The 17526-nt window shown below is 49.6% G+C and overlaps 1 protein-coding gene across 1 annotated transcript in view; it reads right to left on the bottom strand.

Annotated features, from left to right (window-relative positions):
* Positions 1 to 17526, bottom strand: part of TBC1D10A (TBC1 domain family member 10A) — a 35582-nt gene that overhangs the window by 13635 nt on the left and 4421 nt on the right. The gene's annotated exons all lie outside the window — the stretch shown is intronic.

Genomic DNA, 17526 nt, shown 5'->3' with positions numbered 1-17526 from the left:
ACCCTCTTGGAGTTGATGTTCTGGTGGGCATTGAATGTGGGGAAAACACCTCAGCACCAAGGTGCTTTTTTGTGCTTTCTTAACAGAAGAAGATATTAATGACAGACGAGGAAACAGGCTCAGAGAGGTAAGATACCCAGGAAAGGTATCTTGCTTAGCGTCCAACAGCAAATCAGTGGAATAACCCAGACTCAAATCCAAGTCAGGTCCCAGCCAAGAGCCAGCACACAGTGCTGCCTGACCTCTCAGAAAGGAGCACAGGGTCGGAGGCAGCTCAGAGGAGGTTCTCAGGAACAGGACACGGTGGGGCTGGGGCTTGGCCCAGGCCTGAGTCTCTGGTCCTCTCTCTGCCGGAAGGAAATATGCTACTGTGACTTTTACTGGTTGGAAGAGCAGAGGGAGGGGCCCTGGCAGAGCTGAGGCCTCTAAGACACAAAAGGGAAGGTCTTCTTCAGTGCATTTTATCTGGGGAACTGCCCAGGCCTGAGAGCAGCCTTGGAACTGAACATCTGAGGAAGGACTACAGCCTAGGCAAAGGAGGCCCCCTCAAAGCACTGAAACAAAGCACCCCCCACCTTGAACTGCTGCCCCTCTCACCACCTAGAGGCAAAACTAGGGCATGAGTTACTCCTTTCTATGCTTTTCCTGATAAGAGCAAAGCAGGGACCACGCCTTTACAAAGGGTCAGGTAATTTACAAAGGGATGTGCATCTCCGGGCAATCCCCAAACATCCCAGGAGCAGAAACTAAGGGCCCACACCTCCCAGGCCATGGTACCTTCCACCACCTATAATGCACTGCTTATGCAACAAGTCAGGGGAACAGCCTTCTAGTTAACCAGTCAGAAGGGTGCCCAAACTGAGTCAACAGGAAGTTCTGGCAGTTATGGATGTAGATAATGGCTGATCCAACATCCCCACCGCACAGACGAAAAAAATGAGGCTTACAGAGGGCAAGGTTTTCACTTGAGATTACCAGTTTCCAAAGAACTCATAGGTGATTAAATATGTCTATTTGATACCTCAACCCTCAGTCTGGCTTTATTGATAAAATGTAACTGCAGGGACTCAGAGACACCCATTCTCCCAACTGCAGATACACAGAGGAACATGTTAAATTCGGAGTTCTTTTAACTGATGCCAGATAACAGCTCTGGCAGTTTCAAACCCCCAATGTCAAACCTCAAACCGGAATTTCAAAAGAGTACAAAACAAACTACCATATTTCCTGGATTCTAAGACACCACTGATTTTAAGCTACACCATTGATTTCGTAAGATCTCAGAAACAAACAAAAAAGCCACTACTACTTTAAATGTGCATGTCAATTGAAAGATCTGTTTTGATCTTTTAAATCCTAAATTGGGAAAATTTTGAGGCAATATGGCCATCTGAATGGCCTTTCCTTTAACAACAGAGGAGTTTAATGTACCTGGAGATGGTGAGAAAGAAGACACTGGAGGTCTGGCTGTACCTGGCACTCAGCGTACCACGTGCTCTCTAATGGCAGGTAGATATCTCTAGGCACAGGATGTGCTCCTGAAACACTGCAGGCTATATATATATATTTTTTAATCAGAAGGTTCACATATCCTTCAGTTAACTCAGTCAGGATCTTAGAAAGCATCTGATCCAATTGCTTTCTGATATAGAAATCCTTTCTACAATAGGCAAGTCCCCTTCCTTCTCTGAGCCTCAGTTTCCCTATATGCTTGTGCAGCCTATCTTATGAATTGGACCCTCTAAGGATGCCCAGAGAGGAGCCGTGAGATGAAGCTGGGGCCAGAGGGGTCCCTGAAAATAGTGTGACAGTGTTGAAGCCCTGAGGTGGCTTCCTCCTGACAGTGGAGAGGGCAGGAACCAATTGCTAGTGAGAGAGAAGCTGGCCTGGTATAAGGGACCAAATGGCCCACGGGGGATGTCGCAAACCTGGCGGCCTCACTCATCCTCCAGGAAACCCCTCCTTCCTTAAGGTAGCCTAAGGGAGTCTCTGAAGCCAAAAGAGACAAGTGAGACCAGTTTCTTGTGGCTCAGTCACTGCTGGAACTCCTCCAGGGGTGGGCCTTCCTTACCTCCAGGTGAAGTCACCCTACTGTTAAACAATTTCCACTGCTAAAGCTTTCTTCCCCACATTATGCCAAAATTGTCCTAGTAACTTCTACCTATAATCTCAACACCCCTTTTGAGGTCACACAATTCTAGACCCCTCCCATACCAGGCGCACACATTTTTATCCCTCATCATCCACTCACCCCTACCTGAATGCCCTTTCTTCTCCCTTCTCCAAGTAACAGTAACCCTTCAGAGCCCAATATTACATTAAAAACCACAACTACAACAACAATAATATCAGCAACAGTAGTTACCATTTGTAGATTATTTACTACTTATAATTTTCTTCTCAATGCTTCACATACCTTTATCACATGTACCTTTTGTAATAACCCTACTATAACATCATTCTCCCCTTTTTATTTTATTTTTTTGAGACAGAGTTTTGCTCATGTTGCCCAGGCTAGAGTGCAATGGCACGATCTTGGCTCACTGCAACCTCCGCCTTTCGGGTTCAAATGATTCTCGTGCCTCAGCCTCCCAAGTAGCCGGGATTACAGGCGCCCATCACCACACCCGGCTAATGTTTTGCATTTTTAGTGGAGACAGGGTTTCATTATGTTGGCCAGGGTGGTCTTGAACTCCTGACCTCAGGCGGTCCACCAGCCTTGGCCTCCCAAAGTGTTGGGATTACAGGCGTGAGCCACTGTGCCTGGCCCATTCTCCTCATTTTAAAGTAGAATTCGAGGCTTAGTAAGGTTAAGAGTGTTCCTTAAGACCATATAGCTATAAGTGGCAGAGCTGGGACTCAAACCCAGGCCTGACTGACTCTTAACAGCTCATGCTCTTGACCCTTGTACTACACTTCTCTGCCTCCACAGGCCAAACCCTCAGCCTCCACACAGCCTGCATGCCTGCCTGCCTGCGCAGATCTCGTAAAATGTCCTGAAGATCTTCATCCTGGCTTAGAACACCATGTCTCACACTTTTTAAACTGAGACCCACACAAACACACATACACACACACAACCAGGACACATTTTAGGAAACGAGTTGCCCTTACATGTACTAATGCACTCTGATATTTCCAGATTGATTTTACATTATTCTATTCTATTGTTTTAAATGCTGGTCACAAGCCCCTAAAACTGATTTCAGCACCAACTGATAAATGAGTCAAGTCATTAAGTGTGAAATACATACTTCATTACCACTTGCTCATATTACTCAGCACTGTCCCTCCCCAAATGGACCAGGTCTTGAACTTCTTCTGTGACTGCCACCGCACCCCGCCCCCGCAGGTGTTCAACAGCTGCCCGCCTGGCTTTCTCCATGACATCATTACCCTCATCTGCACTACATCAGGGCTACAAGTTACTTCTGTCTTAGAAAGTGTACGTGTCCCTCTAATAGCTCAGTGAAGTGGGGCCCTCACAGATTAATTACCATTTCTATTTGGCCCATGACAGACTTGGCCTGATCAGAGAGGTTGTATGACTTGGACAAAGTCACAAAGCTACTAAGTAAGTGGCTGACCCAGGGCTTCCCCTCTGTCACAGTGGCCAATATGCTACTTCTAGCTCCCCGGGGAAGGCTGTGGGGAAATCAGGCCCTTCTCCAGATGCTTCTGTGTGGCTCTATCTCTGGCCCCCAAGCCACTGGAGACAGTCTAACCCCCTCCTCCAGTGTTCTGACTGCCCCACTGAGTGGCCTGCCCATACCTAGCAATGCTCAGAGACACCAATACACTGCATGGGATGGTTTGCCAGCACAACCTCAGTTGCAAATGGTAAGCCTGGGCAACCTGCCTTTTTTTGTTGTTGTTGAGACGGAGTCTCACTCTATCACCCAGACTGGAGTGCAGTGGCGCAATCTTGACTCACTGCAACCTCCGCCTCCCGGGTTTAAGCGATTCTCTTGCCTCAGCCTCCCAAGTAGCGGGGGCACCACCACACCCAGCTAATTTCTGTATTTTCAGTAGAGATGAAGTTTCACTATGTTGGCCAGGATGGTCTCAATCTCTTGACCATGTGATCCGCCCACCTCAGCTTCCCAAAGTGCTGGGATGACAGGCATGAGCCACTGCACCCGGCCAGGGCAATCTGCCATTTGCTTGCAGCCCCAGCTTCTGAGGAGGAAAGGCTTAGAGGAGACAAAGGTGGCACCTAATCACAGATCTTGTCAGGCTCCTGGACTGGAACAGGCTTAGCCATGCTGTGCCATGTCATGGTCCAAGGCAGCAGTGACTCTCTGCTGACCCCATTCTCTGTAGGTTTCCAGTTTCCTAGTGTTCTCCCAAAACCCAGAGGCTTGAGGCTTCCAAAAGTTTAGAAGGACAAGACTGCTTCCCAGGCTACTGAGACCAAGGGCTGGGGTTCTCTCTTCCCTTGTCCTTCTAGACATCTGCTTTCTGCCCAAGCATATCTCAGCACCTCTGGCTAGGCAGGTTCAGCAAGGGCAGTGCCCATGCCCATCACCTCCTTATCCTAGCCTGTCGTGGGAGATAAACCTGGATATCAAGGAACCCGTCTACACCCTCCTCCAAACCTCACTCCCTGAACCAGCTCAAACAAAGAGAAACACACCCTAAGCAGAAAGTCTGAGGTCACAGACCACAGGACTGATCCTCCTCTCACCCACTGGGGAAACCAGGTGGGGTGCAGGGTAGAAGAAATGGAGTGGGGACTTGAAGTTAACTGAGCTAGTACTCCAGTTCCTCCGTCTACTAACTGGGAGACCATGTGCAAAACATGTGACCTCCTAAGCCTCAACTTCATCTTTAAGTGGGGTCATAATGCACACCTCATCTTTTATAGGGCTGCAATGAGGAATAAATGTGTATAAGGGCCCAGCCTGGTAGGTGGCCAGCAAATGGCAGCTATTAGGTGACTGGTATTTGCAGCTTAACTAGCACTTTCACATCTCCTTCCTCATCTGACTGGTCCCCATACACAGGCCTTTGAGGAAGGCAGGGCATGATTACCACCATTTTACTCATGAAGCAATTAAGGCTCTGAGAGATTACTTAATTTGCTCAATGGTAAACAAACTCTAACTCCTGGCTGCTGATCCCAGCTCTACAGCTTTACAGCTGTGTGAAACAGGGCTGGCTGTTCTGCTCTCTGAGCTTCCAGTTCCTCATCTGTAACCCAGGAGGAATGCCACCTCCTCAGAGAGCATGGGTAAACATGATGTGAGGCAGTAAGAGCTGACACATTTCATGCGCTGGCCGTGTACTAGCTCTGCCAAGCACTACACAGGCACACAATCCCCCAAGGAAATAGCTTTAATTATCTCCATTTAATAGACAAGAACACTAAGATTCAGCACAGTGGAGTAATATGCCCAAGGTTACATAGCCTGGAATTAGAGGCTACCATCCGAGCACTAAACTCTTCAAGACATATAAAGTCCCCCGCTCACACCACGGCTTCAATCCCTGTCACATTCTCTTCCCTCTTCTTATCACCCTCTGTGCCGAGAAAGGCAGGAGTGAATAATGTGAAAATAACCCCTCACGCTTGGGTCTCCAGGATGGAGAGGAGGCAGCTGGAGGAAGTCCCACCAAACTGTGGAAAACTGGGAAGTGGATGTGCAGGGGGAGCAGGGCCATCACCAATCCAGAGGGCTTCCCTCTCCACCCAGAGCCTGAAAGTGAAGTGAGGACAAACAAAAGGCTGACCTGTTTTGCATATTAGGCAACAACCTCTGGAGTTCACTACCCTAAGAGGTGGTAATGAATGAAGGTATAAATGGCTTTTAGACCAGTTCCATAAGAAGTGAAATGGGAAACCAAAGTGCAGGAGAGGGTAGGCTGGTGGTGTGCAAATGGCTGTCAGGACTGGGAAACCTATGAGATCATGCAGTGAGGCCATCCCCTCCCCAGAAGGTAAGCAGTCTGCCTGAGGCCACGCACGCTGTGAGTTGGTAGGAAAAAGGAAGACGGTCTGCAGCAGCCTGGCACTCCCTTCTGGGGCCCGGCCACCCCTGCCTGGGAGCCGGCTGGCAGTGTCCAGGCTCCCTGTCTGAGTGAGAGAATCTGGCTTGCTTCACTCTCCCTCCTTCCCAATGCAGGCTAATTCTGGGGCTGCCTGTCTTCCCCATGAGGAATTCCCTGGCTCTGTTCCTTCCAGTGCTAGGTCAGTGCACAATGGTAAACAGGTTCTCTCCACCCTTTACTGGCCTTGGTGCCCTGGACCTGTGCCCAGCTCTCCACTCCGCTCAACTCCACCCTACTCAGTGTGAGAAATGGTTCCTTTAGGCACCAGCCTTGCTGGCTCCCAAAAACAAAAACCAAGGAACCCACCCTCCTCTGATGCACTCATAGGGAAGGGCACAGAGCACAGAATAAACTCCAAAGCAGTTCTCCCTGACGACTGCAGAAACGTGTTAGACGGGGTCTTGCTCTGTCGCCCAAGATGGAGTGCAGTGGCAAGATCTCAGCTCACTGCAGCCTCCACCTTCTGGGCTTAAGCGATCTTCCCACCTCGGCCTCTCGAGTAGCTGGGACCATAGTCTCATGCTACCACGCCCCACTACGTTTTGTATTTTGTGTAGAGACAAGGTTTCGCCATGTTGCCAAGGCTAGTCTCAAACTCCTGGGCTCAAGTGATCTGCCTGCATCAGCCTCCCAAAGTGCTGGGATTACAGGCATTAGTCACTGCGTGCCGCCCGAGACTATTCTCAACAGAAGACATCCCTTCTCCAAGTCCCAGCTCCCACCAGGCAGAGTGCTGTTTGGAATTCCCTTGCTGGTGACTGGGTCCTTGGATCACAATCTCACTGCAGGCACCCAGGGGCCACCCTGACTCATCCTTACCAAACTGCTAGATCTCATTGATAGATCTTACCAAAATTAGTCTTGACTCACTGTTTATATAAGGCCCCTCCTCTACCCAGACTGGTCCATGGCTCCCTACTGCCCTCATTATCCAACAGAAACCTCACAGTGTGCCACTGCACCCTAGACTGGGCCACTGGGTCACAGGGCAAGACCTTTTCTCAAAACAAACAAACAAAAAAACAAATAACAAAAATAACAACACCACAAAAAACAAAGAAACTTCAGGCCCTGGCTCTCAAGGCCCTCCTGTTCCCCTGCACATCCCTTTCTCCCCTAGTCCCATCTCTAGAGGACCCTACCCTGAGCCATCTTCCTTCAACCCCCATTCAATTTTGGTGCCATCATCTTGGGAAGCCTCATTCCGAGCTCCTTCTCATCTCTACAAAGCCTCTCCTAACTACTCCAGGGACAGAACACAATCAGCCCCTCATTATACTCCATGCACACCTTTCTAGAGCCTGTGTTCCAGGCTCTGAATCTACAAAGATGAATAAAATGTGGTCCCTGCCCTTGAGGAGGTCAATCTGGCAGCGACAAATGGGTAGGTAAATAATTAGCACACAGAGAGGAAATGCCATCACAGGTGCATGTAGAGGGGGCTAGGAGACTGCAAAAGGACCCCAGGGTGAGGATGGGCTGTTTAGAGAAAGCTTTAAAGGGGAGTTGACTTTTAAATTGGGGTTTGAAGGATGACAGCAAGTAGCTAGGCCGAGAAAGGGGAAAGGACACACCAGGCAAAATAGTACGTTCAAATGCAAGTTAATAGGAAAGGGAATGACTTGTTCGGGGAATGTGAGCAGTCCAGTGGGACAGGTGGAGCTTCTCCACCGGAAGGCTGTTCTGCAGAGGCAGCATTTCATGAGAAGGTGCATTCCTGGAGGGCAGGGGCTCTCTTGGCCTCATTCTCTGCAGTGTGTTCCAAGCCTGATACCTAGCTGGTGCTCAACAAATACGTGTGTGAGTGTGTGTTGTTGTTTTGAGACGGAGTCTTGCTCTGTCGCCCAGGCTGGAGTGCAGTGGCGCAATCTCAGCTCACTGCAACCTCCGCCTCCCGGGTTCAAGCTGTTCTCCTGCCTCAGCCTTCTGAGTAGCTGAGACTACAGGCATGTGCCACCATACCCAGCTAATTTTTGTTTGTTTGTTTGTTTGTTTATTTATTTTAGTAGAGACGGGGTTTCACCATGTTGACCAGGATGGTGTCAATCTCCTGACCTCATGATCCACCCACCTCGGCCTCCCAAAGTGTGGGGATTACAGGCATGAGCCACCTCGCCTGGCCAACAAATGTGTGTGTTGACTGATTCATGAGCGTGGTGACCTCAGACACTCTGAATTTCATTAAGTGTTGTCAGCAGTAAGGAGGGAATATGCTCCTCTCTACCTTGAGATCAGGTGGGTAAAGCATAGTAAGAACTTGATAAAGAGCATTCCCTCTCTGGCCTGGTACCAGCTCTAGATCCTCCTCAAAGCCCAGCACAGGGCTGAGCACAGATCTGCTTGATGATGGCATTTTATAACATTACAATTCTAATATTCAATTAACTTAACTGAATTCTGTTATAACACTTACCAGTCGCTTGCACCAGACACTGTTCAGCACTTAACTTACATTATTTCATTTAATCCTGACAAGCCCATGAGATAAGTCCTCTAATTATCAACTCCCTTTTGTGAATAAGGAAACTCAGGTTCTTCAGAAAGACAATAACTGGCCAAAGTCCAAGTCAAGCAGGGGATGGCACTGGAAAGTGAATCCAGGCCCTGCTCATCTCTCCCTCTGTCACTCAACTCCACCACCAAGTGCTGTCCAGTAGGCTGGGGATACACAGGCTTGCTCCTGAGGAGCTTGGAGCTCAGTGGACTCAGAGACACAAACTGTGTGACGCTTGGCAAGTCACTTTGCCTCTCTGGGACTTGGTTTCTGCCTCTGTAAAATGGGGACTACGATGATAAATGCTCTCACAGAATTAAACGAGGTGATGTAGGTGAAAGCCTCGTCCACCATATAGGCTCCTGTATGGAATGGCATTACAGTGACTATCCTGGGAGGATGGAGGGGTCACTCAGAAGCAGAACAGGAAGCTCAGGATGAAAGTCTACATGGTGCCAGGCACAGTAGCTCATGCCTATAATCCCAACATTTTGGGAGGCAGAGGCCAGAGGATTGCTTGAGGCCAGGAGTTTGAGACCAGCCTGGGCAAGAGAGTGAGACCTTGTCTCCACAAAATTCTTTTGAAAATTAGCCAGGCGGCCGGGCGCGGTGGCTCAAGCCTGTAATCCCAGCACTTTGGGAGGCCGAGACAGGCGGATCACGAGGTCAGGAGATCGAGACCATCCTGGCTAACACAGTGAAACCCCGTCTCTACTAAAATACAAAAAAACTAGCCGGGCGAGGTGGCGGGCGCCTGTAGTCCCAGCTACTCGGGAGGCTGAGGCAGGAGAATGGCGTAAACCCGGGAGGCGGAGCTTGCAGTGAGCTGAGATCCGGCCACTGCACTTCAGCCCGGGCGACAGAGCAAGACTCCGTCTCAAAAAAAAAAAAAAGAAAGAAAATTAGCCAGGCATAGTGGTACATGGCTATAGTCATAACTACTCAGGAGGCTGAGGTGGAAGATTGCTTGAGCCCAGGAGTTCAAGGCTGCAGTGAGCCATAATCGTGCCACTGCACTCCAGCCTGGGTGACAGAGGGAGACCCCGACTCAAAAAAAAAAAAAAAAAAAACCCCACAAAAAAACCACAGAGGAGGGTAGTGGTTAATTATTAAGCAAACTTGGACTCCTTCCCCAAGTGAATGCCACCACCCAGGAGGACAGAGAGGCCCCGGGCAGCACTCTGGTTGCAAGCCTTGAGTTGAATCTTTCGGGAGGCCCACCTTTGCTCTTACTTCTGCTTATCTTTACAGACCAAGGAAAGGGAAGGTCAGGCCCTCAGATCAGAGCCCTGCTCCAGATGACTCAGTGAGGAACTCATGGAGGGATTCCCAACCTGCCCTGGCAGGCCAGGAAGCTCCAGACCACAGGCTGAGTGGGACTGGCTCCTGCCTAACCCTCATGGTCATGAGTAAGTTGGAAGAGCATGTGAGGGAAGCCAGATCTTCAACCCAAAGCTGCATTGCTCCCTTACCATTATGCTAAATGCCTGAGGTGAAATCTTACAGGGTAATTTACACTTGAATTGTGAGAGCCACCATGTTCCACAGAGACCTTTGTGACAGACACTGTGCTGGGTGCTTTACTCACAACATCTCCCTTAATCCTAATAATACTCCCGCTCCCAATGCCACTGCCACACCCAGCTAATTTTTTTGTATTTTTAGTAGAGAGATGGTTTTGCTATGTTGCCCAGGCTGGTCTTGAACTCCTGGACTGAAGTGATCTGCCCACCTCGGCCTCCCAGAGTACTGGGATTACAGGCGTGAGCTGCAGTGCCGGCCTAGGTTCTCCTTTTTTGTGAAGCCAAGACAGATGAAAGGGAAAGCAGCAGCATTCTCCAAAAGTGGCTGGCCAGGGAAGATCGCTTCTGGACTCAGTGTCCAAGGCCCAAAGCACTGAGGAGGGACAGGAGTTCTCCAAACTTATGCTCCTTCACTGGGCCACTCACGATCCAGCTGCTCCTGCCTTCTCTTGGGGTACATATGAGGAGCTGTGTGTGGAGTCCTGGGACAGGAATTGTGTCATCCATTATGACAACTTAGCAACAAAAACAACCTGAGAAGCCTAGTAGGAGAAGTGTAGACACTTGGGGCTGGGCTGAAGTCCTAAGCTGGGACAGGAAGGGAAGGAGGAGAGACCACACAGTGGTCACCAACTTTGGTAAGATGGGAAATTGGGAAGGAGGAGTGCTAGGTGCCAGGCCCAGTTCCATCACTTGTTCACCTATGGTTTCCTTATCAGGAAATAGGGTAAAATAATAGCCTACCAATTTCCCATTGCTCCCATAAGGGTCACTGAGAGGCAGTGGAAATGAAAGCACTTTGCAGACTAAAGAGCTAGATAAATCAAAGCATCCCTTGATTTGATTACATCCCCAGAGACCTGAGGGACACCAATCCTGCACACAAAGAGAAGTCCAGCCTGGTATGGTAGTTCATGCCTCTAATCCCAGCACTTTGGGAGGCAGAGGCAGGAAGATCACTTGAAGCCAGGAGTTCAAGACCAACCCGGGCAAAAAAGTAAGACCCTGTTTCAATCAATCAATAAGAGAGGTCCTCTCACAAGAGGAACAGAGCATGCTAGGAGCACTGGCTTCTGTGGCATGTGCCATGGTGACCCCGCTGAACTTGCGTGGTACTACATACAGAACTTCTCAAAGCACTATTTTTTTTTTTTTTTTGAGATAGGGTCTCTGTTGCCCAGGCTGGAGTGCAGTGGTGCAATGGCTCACTGCAGCCTTGATTTCCCAGGTTCAAGTGATTCTCCTACCTCAGTCTCCTAAGTAGCTGGGACAACAGGTGCACACCACTATGCCCAGTTAATTTTTAAATTATGGGATGTAGAGATGGGGTCTCCCTATGTTACTCAGGCTTCAAAGTACTTTTCATATACACCACGGTCAGTTTCAGGATGTCAGATGTAGCTGTCTTCAAAACCATCCCACCAAAACTGCCTTAGTTGGCTGGCATAGTGGCTCATGCCTATAATGTAAGCACTTTGGGAGGCTGAAGAGGGAGGATCGCTTGTGCCCAGGAGTTTGAAACCAGCCTGGGCAACATAGTGAGATTCTGTCTCTACAAAAAGTAAGAAAAACTAGCCAGGCATGGTGGCTTGAACTTGTAATCCCAGCTACTCAGGAGACTGAGGTGGGAAGATCGCTTGTGCCTGGGAGGTTGAGGCTGCAGTGAGCTGTGATTGCACCACTGCATTCCAGCCTGGGTGACAGAGTCAGACCCTGTCTCTTAAAAACAAACACACACACACACACCTACAAACTGCGTTATTTTTATGTGGGGGAAACTGAGGTTAAAAAAGTTAACTTTTGCTGGGCATGGTGGCTCATGCCTGTAATCCCAGCACTTTGGGAAGCCGAGGTGGGTGGATCACCTGAGGTCAGGAGTTTGAGACCAGCCTGGCCAACATGGCAAAACCCCGGTCTCTACTAAAATGCAAAAATTAGCCAGGGATGGTGGCGGGCACCTAAAATCCCAGCTACTCGGGAGGCTGAGGCATGAGAATCACTTGAACCCGGGAGGCGGAGGTTGCAGTGAGCCAAGATCAATTGTGCCATTTCACTCCAGCCTGGGCAAAAGAGCGAAACTCCATCTCAAACAAAACAAAACAAAAAAAAAACAAGATTAAGCAACTTTCTCAAGGTCACACAGCTAGTTAGTGGCTCAGTAAGGCACAGGGCTAAGGTCTCCAGATCTCTGTTCAGCAGTGTTTGTTTACACTATGTTCCCAATCCAATTATTTAATTTGATCCTCACAATCCTTTGTATACAACCACACCTGGTAACTTCTTTCTCTTTTTGAAATTTTTTTTAGAAATGGGGTCTCACTCTGCCATCCAGGCTGGAGTGCAGTGGCACAATCATAGCTCACTGCAGCCTCAAACTCCCAGGCTCAGGCTCAGCCTCCGTAGTAGCTGGTACTACCGGCACGCACCCAGCTAATTTATTTTTTAGAGACGGGGTCTCACTATGTTGCCCAAGCTGGTTGAAACTACTTGTTTAATGTCTGATTTCCCTGTGAGGGCAGGATCAGGTCTATATCCTGAGCCTAACACAAGGCTGCACATATATTAAGTGCTGGGTGAAAAAAACTGAAAGCATTAGCCCCATGGTTGGGTGAGGGATGTGCCTAAGTCACATATTACAAAGGTCAGTGGTGGAGCCATCACTGACACTCTGACCCCTGTGCCTGGTTCAGAGCCCTTTCTCAGGGCTCTAGCCTAAAATCCACATTTCCAGCCAGAATCTCGCATCTCTGAGATGCCCCTGGTGGTGCCCCTTTAAGTGCTGAGGAGTTTGCCTTCTCATAGGTTTTGTCCCAGCCAAGGCACCACCTCTAAGAACAGAATAAAGGTGCGAGGTGAGGTCAAACAAGCCTCCAGTTGCCATCTGCCTCCCCTTGATCAGTGTATGCTGTGTCCAAAGGCCCAAACCCTCCCCAGTTGCCATACCACCCTAAGGTAGGTTTTCCATGACCTCAGGTCCCACTCCTCTCTTCTGGTTCTCCTTGCATCCTTCCTTGCCATCCAACATGTCTGCCAGGCAGAGACAAGGAAGCTCAACACTGCTTAACCTATTCCTTCCCCAACCAGGTCAGCCGACCCACTCTCCTGCTGGAAGGAGATAAAGAACCCCTTGATGTGCCCTGGGCAAGCCAGCCATACCAGGCACCTTGGGGAGCCCAGAGCTGTGACAAAGCACAGTCACTAACAGCCCACTGCCCACTTCAGAGGAAGGCCACAACTGGCCTTGCTTCCTTGTAGCCAGAGGGCTCTAGAATGGACTCTGTAAGAGGCCAAAGCCACTTCAGCTAGTCCAGAGTCTTCCTGCTTCTCCATCAGCCCACATGGCAGTCATGAACCAAGCCCTAATGATTTGCCAGGCTCTTTATCCTCACTGCTCCAGACCTCTTCAAGGTCTCAACCTTTTAGGCCATCCTTGATTCTCCCAACAGGTCTCACTGCCTGCAGTCCAGCTCCTCTTTAGATCATCTTCCATGCCAGACCTGAACTAACTTTTATGCAGTTAGTTCAGGTCTGGCATGGAAGATGATCTAGAGGAGGCCTCTGCCTGACATTCAAGGCTAGACTCGGACCGCCCAACCCATTTCCTTAACCTACCCTTGCTTCGTATCATCCTACTGCCTCCCGTTCTTCTTGTCGTCTCTGCCCTTGGCTCAAACAACTGCTTTTGGGAGGGACTTTGCACATGGGTCCCCTCTCATCCAAAGGATAGCCCTGCCTTGCCTCTTCTGAAACCTGGATCAAATGCTACTACTTTCTAGGCTCCTGTAGGTGGGGCTGGCTGCTTTGTCCTCTATACTCCCAGGGGAACTGCATGCCTCGATGACAGCCTTCATCATTCAACACTGGAAAGATTTGTCTGTGGTTCTATTTTTCAGCAAGTCTGTGAGTGCCTTGAGGGCAATAAAACGTAGACATCTTGTTCAGTTCTGTATCTCTTGCCCAAATCACAGGATCTGACAGAGTAGATGCTCAATAAATGTGTGGTAAATAAGCTCACTGCTAAGATGGATAAGCTGGCAAAAGTAAGCCTTGGTTTGCTCTCCCAGGCTGCTGGGTCTGCTGAGTCTTTCTCTACCTGAGGAGGCATTGAGTGCTAAGCTATGGCAGCCTCTGAAGACCTGGACAGGGCACAGAATGCAGTAGGGTAGGGTAGGAGGAGGAGAGATGGGAAAGGGAAGGATGAGACAGAGAAAGCCAAAGTTGGCATGAAATCCTAGGTGGGGGCTTCTAAGCAGGTTAAGTATCAGGAGCATTGACTTGCCAGTGGGGTGGCCAGTACAGTTTTCTCCCTGCCAGAGAGGGTCTCTGGGCCCAGGATTGCGGCAATAGATTTACCAGGGGCAGACTAATCAGTTAGAGGAGGCCTCTTACCCCTCAAGTGTACTGTCTGCGGGATAAAGTGATCAGCTAGGATAATGGATGGATGATGGCAGGGCTCTGCTCTGGTTGGCAATGCATCCTGAGCCTGGAGGCTCAATTACCTTGACTGAGGAGGAGAGAGGGGAAGAGAATGTGCAGTGCTATGCAGCTACAGGAGCACTGGGTGAGAGTCGGAGGACCTGGGATTCCTCTTTGATCTGGCTCCACAGTTCACTGACAGCAAGAGTTCTCCAACCTTCAGATTCCTCACCGGTACAAGCAACATAATCCCTGCCTCATCTACAAAGTAACACTTCTTCCAAAAGGCACAGACTAGATATCAAAGTCAAATGGCCATTATGCAGTATGTTGGGGTCAGACCAATGCAATCCGGACTCTGGCCTATGGGAGAACTAGGCCAGGCCTGATCTGGCCATGCTTCCAGGATCTCTCCCAAGGATTTTCCTCCCTGTGCGTTTCTCCTGCTTGATGGCCATGACCTTTCATTGTACTGAGACCTGCTTTGCCCTCCAGACTGGGAGGGGGAGGCAGCTAGATTCCTGCTAACTTCTGCCCTGGGTGTGGGGGCCTTAGGGACTGGTAAGCACCTGGCACCCTGCCCACTGCCACCTTAGCAAGGCGTAGTCACTACTGGATTCAGTGTCAAGAAACAGGTTCTAGTCCCAGTTCTGCCATTTACCAGCTGGCAAACCTTAGGCACCTTCTCCTCGGTCTTCAGTATGCTCATTCACAGAATGGGGATAACCACCCCTCTCAGGGGAAGTGAGGATTCACCATGGGTTAGGGTTCATTCCTGCCCACAGGGGCTGGGCCTCACTGACACTCATCATTATAGCCAAAGATGGAAGTAGAAAATGAAAAGATAGAACCACAAGCCGCTCCAGTCTTTAAGAGGGAGAAGAACTGAGCACCTACCCTGTGCCAGACTTTTTCAAACATTAGTTCATTTAAACCTCAAAATGATCCTCCAAAGTCAGTGTTATCATAACCATTTTGCAGGTAAGAAACTGAGGCTCAGAGAAGTGAAGCAACATGTCCAAGATCACACAGCCAGCCAGACTCTGGAGCTTGTGTGAGGAGGGAGCATACAGCACCTTCTCTCGCCCACCTCGATATAAACAGATCGAGTGGCTAGGCCAGAGCCAGGACTCACTGCCCCTCGGGAGGTCCTGTTTCAGGCCCAGATGCTGGTAGGACAAAACATCAAGTAGGTGCTACCGTCTTATCTCTTTCCCACAGCTTAGAGTTTCCCAGTAGGCGGACACACAGGCACCTTCCCAGGGTAGCAGCTGGTGTGCCGGCTCCCTCCTTTACCAAGTCAGGTCTTGTCTGAGGCCCTAACACTCACAGCGCCACCAAACCGGATTTTCCTTTGAGGCTAAGAAGGGAAAAATGAGAGAAAATGGGAGGCCTGCAGTCTAGAGTCACAGCCCAGGGCCCCATATATATAAATGCCTCCTTCCAGATGGGCCACCCAGGGACCACCTCATTGCCAGCTCCATGTTCTCCTGGGATCTGTAACAGCTCAAGAAAAGTAGATGCTCTGAGTTTACAAACTAGAGAATAAGGCAAGGAGTCAGGATCTGGCCTGCCAGGAGGGCCCTGACCCCACTCCAATAAAAACCGGCACACAATAAACTATGAGGATGCCAATTAAGCCAGTTCTATGATTTCCAAAGTTGGCTAGTAATGAAAGGCCCAGGGAATGGTAACTGAAGAAGGCAATACTGCTGTTCCAGATGTTTCTCCCTGGGTCCAGCTCAGATCCCTTGCTCCCATAACAGGAAGCCAACACCCATGGGATCCCAGAGAGCATAGCTCCTCACCTCATCTGGCCTGCAGACTGAGTGGACTGAGGCTGGGTGAGAAGCTCTCAGCCTCAGGAGGCCAGACCTGACAATCATAAAGGAAAACGAGAAGGTCAGGGACCACCTCTCTCAGGTCACCTCCCTCGGGCCAGCAGACCTGGTATACAACTTGTATCCTTCTTTCCCTTCCTGACCACTTCCTCTATGCTACAGAAGGGCCACCAAACAAGTCTGTTCTTCCTACCCCAAAGTGACAGGAGGGATATCATCACTCCTCCCACCCTTTCCTGCTGAAAATATGTCTTTTGCCTCATCTGGTCCCTCCTGGACTTCCTTTTTTTGAGACAGGGTCTCATTCTCTCACCTACACTGGAGCGTAGCAGCATGATCTCAATTCACTGCAACCTCCACCTCCCAGGCTCAAGCGATTCTCCTGTCTCAGCCTCCTGAGCAGCTGGGATTATGGGTGTGCACCACTACCGCCTGGCTAATTTTTGTATTTTTAGTAGAAATGGGGTTTCGCCATGTTGGCCAGGTTGGTCTCAAACTCCTGACCTCAAATGATCTGCCCGCCCCGGCCTCCCTAAGTGCTAGGATTACGGCCGTGAACCCCTGCACTTGGCCCTTCCTGGGCTTCAATGACCAACTCGGTCTCCAGCCAAGCCAGAAGAACTAATGCTGTGGGCACTCTGCTCTATGCCTATGCCACCCACAGGATCATTTACTGGCTAGCTGCTTTCTTGCCTGTGGCTACTACTCAAAAGCAGACAAGGACCATCTCAGTCTCACTAAAGGTTCCCTGCAGAGTAGGCTCAAAAGACAGATAAGGTGAAGAAATGGAAAGGCCTAGGACTGGGAATCAGGAATTCCAGGTTTCTCACAGGCCTCCAGTTTATCTGTATGCTGATGGCCATCTCTAAGGCTCTAAGGTCACTTTCAGCATTTTTTTTTTTAGGCAAGGTCTCCCAGGCTGGAGTATAGGCATGATTTCAGCTCACTGCAACCTCCATCTCTTGGGCTCAAGCAGTCCTCCTACCTCAGCCTCCCGAGTGGCTAGGACTATAGGTGTATGCCACAAAACCCAGCTAATTTTTGTATTTTTTGTGCAGATAGGGTTTCACCATGTTGGCCAGGCTGGTCTTGAACTCCAGGCGGACTCAAGCAATCTGCCCGCCTCAGCCTCCCAAAGTGCTGGAATTACAGGCATGAGGCACAGCGCCCAGCTTTTTTTTTTTTTTTTTTTTTTTTTTTT

Source organism: Rhinopithecus bieti, unplaced genomic scaffold, assembly GCF_001698545.2.
Source record: "Rhinopithecus bieti isolate Rb0 unplaced genomic scaffold, ASM169854v2 scaffold_36959, whole genome shotgun sequence".
Lineage (NCBI taxonomy): Eukaryota > Metazoa > Chordata > Mammalia > Primates > Cercopithecidae > Rhinopithecus > Rhinopithecus bieti.
Note: the sequence above shows the minus strand (reverse complement) of the source record. Positions and strands in the feature narration are given on the sequence as shown.